The sequence below is a fragment of the Oreochromis niloticus genome, linkage group LG2, assembly GCF_001858045.2.
Source record: "Oreochromis niloticus isolate F11D_XX linkage group LG2, O_niloticus_UMD_NMBU, whole genome shotgun sequence".
NCBI classification, from domain to species: domain Eukaryota; kingdom Metazoa; phylum Chordata; class Actinopteri; order Cichliformes; family Cichlidae; genus Oreochromis; species Oreochromis niloticus.
The window spans coordinates 7429369-7432303 of record NC_031966.2 but is presented as its reverse complement, the minus strand read 5'-3'; the positions used below and the strand labels follow the sequence as shown (position 1 = coordinate 7432303).

The 2935-nt window shown below is 41.2% G+C and overlaps 1 long non-coding RNA gene across 1 annotated transcript; it reads right to left on the bottom strand.

Annotated features, from left to right (window-relative positions):
• Positions 1-547: 547 nt before the first annotated feature.
• On the bottom strand, positions 548-2686 carry LOC112842458 (uncharacterized). Its single transcript, XR_003214229.1, has 3 exons — positions 2250-2686; positions 1895-2116; positions 548-1225 (listed from the first exon to the last, which is right to left on the bottom strand). It is a non-coding gene; the product is annotated as an uncharacterized LOC112842458 (long non-coding RNA).
• Positions 2687-2935: the final 249 nt, after the last annotated feature.

The following is a 2935-nucleotide window of genomic DNA, read 5'->3' as shown; positions in this document are numbered from 1 at the left end:
ATACAGGGAAACCTCGACAATCAAGCAACCCTCTATGAGCAAGCATGTGGCAACGGCGTAAAGGAAAAACTCCCTTTTAACAGGAAGAAGCCTCTGGAAGAACCAGGTCTGAACCATCTGCCACAGACGGTTGAGGCTGAGGGGAGGACGACACTCAAAGAATAAGAGATTCTGGTCTGCGGACATACTCAAAACTCAGAAGAGCTCTACAGTACATTCAGGCCACAGCGGCAGTTTTACTGTTCTTCAGAATCAGACTGCGTGTGACCTTCATGGAGTAAATGTTCACAGAGGACAGATTGCTTTCACATTCAGACAAAGATGAAATTAAACTTTAGATGTCCCTTTTTGACTGTTTTTTTTTCTCACTGTCCAGTTGATGAAGGAGGAGAGCAGGGACAGATGAGGCCGCCATTAAGATGAACACATCTTAATGTAAAAGAGTAAAAGAGCGGGGTGGGGGTGGGGGTAAGAAAATAAATGAGAAGCCGTAATTACCCAGAGGGAAAGGTCAAGACGTTTGGGCGGGTTTTTGTAATTAGCTTTATTTCTACAAGCAGAACAAACAGAGCAGTCTTTTGTGAAATTGTGTTAGAAAGGTTACCCAGACCTTTATAGCTGGTGGATTAGCTACTCACTCGGAGCCCTGAGTGCTGCCTGCCCAGCAAACAGTAAAAAACCTTCATGTCTCCTCTGGACACAGAGAAACAGGCGCTCAGAGGAATTAAATAATACATTTCAGATCAGCCAAAGAAGACGGGAAATGGGAACATTTAGGAGGTGGGATTTTAATTGAAACTAAGTCAAATTACATGATAAATTCTCAGCGAACATAATTAACCTGATGACGTGACTGTAGGGTAAGGAACATTTTCTACTCTATATCCGTATTCCCTTGTTGCCATTGGGGGACATCGCTCACACGTATGCTGTAATTAGATTAGGAATAATTTTACTTATACTTTGAAATGAGATAGAAAATCAAGTGTATTAGTGCCAACTCCATCAATACGAATGTCATTATGAATTTCCAGCTTTAAGAGAAATTTCATTCACATATTTGCTGAATTCTCATCAGCATGTGGCAAGAATATTTGCTTTTCTTATTTCACATTTTTGTCTGGAAATAAAACAGAAACTGTTGTGTTTGTGAGCAGATTCATTAATGAATAATTGTCTCGTTCTCTCTGCAGGACAGCTGATGAAAGTCTTTGTCGCTGGAGGTCTGAAAAAGTAACGGGCAAAAAAAAAAGAAGGAAAGCGCTCTTCGTTAAATGTGACCATACCTCATTGTGAAATAGTATGACATTTAACTAAAAATAAGGTTATTTTAGTAAAAAAGGACATGTAAAATAATGTAATGTAGAAACTGACTTAGCCAGCTGTGAAGCAGAGGCTGATGCAGAACAGCAAAATGTGATGAAATATTAAAATATGACAGAAGTTCTGAGTTTACTGCTCTGCCTGCAGTCAGATGGTAAAGGGCATGTCAGGATTTAGTTGACAACAGTACAGTCTTAACACTCTCACACATACTCAGTTTTTCTCCTTATTAATGAGCAGAGCCGCTGGCTGCTGTCAGGCGTCCATACACACCGTCACAACCAGGCAGCACGATAATAATTTTTCAACCTGCTGGCATAAGCATTAAAACTCTTGTCTACCCCACTTCTCATTGTCTATCTATCGTGCCCTCTGCTTTTCTCACACTTTTTCAGATCTCTGGTTCTTATCGGTCCAGAAGCTCCAGCAGTGTCAAACCACGACGGCGCTTCTTATTAAGCTAGCTGGCGGCGGCAGAGCTATCGTGCTTGCTGAGCGGCGAGCGTGTTCAAAGACAGGGAAAAAATGCATGCAAAATATATAAATCGTCTGTATTTTCATCTTCACTTACTTCCTTTTTTCTTGCTATGGTACTCGACGATCAGCGGGGCTCTTCTGACGGGACGGCCACCCTTCTCGCTGAATCAGGACTTTGCGGTTGAAAAAAGCTTCAATCTTCAGATCTTAAACTCTGAACAAAAGCTGACAGCAGCATGTTCACAGCTGCACTTATCTCCCAGATAGTGAAGTGGCAGATTTTTTTTTTTCAGTCCTCTCAGAAGAGCTCGTCCAACTATGAAAGGAGGAGAATACGATGCTAAAGAGACGACACAAACACAACCGCTTCGCCATTTTATTGTCATTTCCTACAAATCTTCTTGGATCAGTTATTTTGACTATGCCATAACAGTGTAGTTAATTTGTACCTTTGTTTGTTCTGTTAAATACAAATCGCTGTAATAAAATATAATTTCTCCATCCACTATCTTCTCACAGTGGCAACAAGCTAAGCAGGGTATTCCCGACAACACTGTCCCGTTCCACCTGGGGGATCCCGAGGTATTCCCAGGCCTGATAAGGGCTCTATCCTGGGGTGTCCTCCAAGTCTGGTGTGCCAGGATACCTTACTAGGATGTCCAGGCTCCTGACCTCTTTTTAATGATTTTTATTACAAGTTTGTCCTTCCTGAAACAAACCCAGTGGAAACTACTTTGTGTTTGTCTTCTGAGATAATCTTCCGACCTTTTGTTCTGTACTGACAAACCCAGTAACAGCGCTCCTATAGTTGCTGTGCATTTAGCACACACTTCATTCATGTTTGGCAAAAGTGTAGCTGAGGAAGGAGGCTTTGTGGGCTGTTGTGCTGCTTAGTCTACTGCATTAAAATGAGTGTTTCAAACTGTTTAATGCCCTGCTGGTGGCTGCATTAACTTGGTTTGATTAAAATTTGATTTGATTTGATCTGAGGGAAGCACTACAGCAGTGTTGTCTGAAACTTTAATTTCTGTAACTGATGGAAGATGAAAAAACAGGAACACAAAACACGAAGCAGTAAAAGAAATCCCGAGCTCATGGGATGATAAATGAAAATAAAAAAGAAAATTAAAAGTAC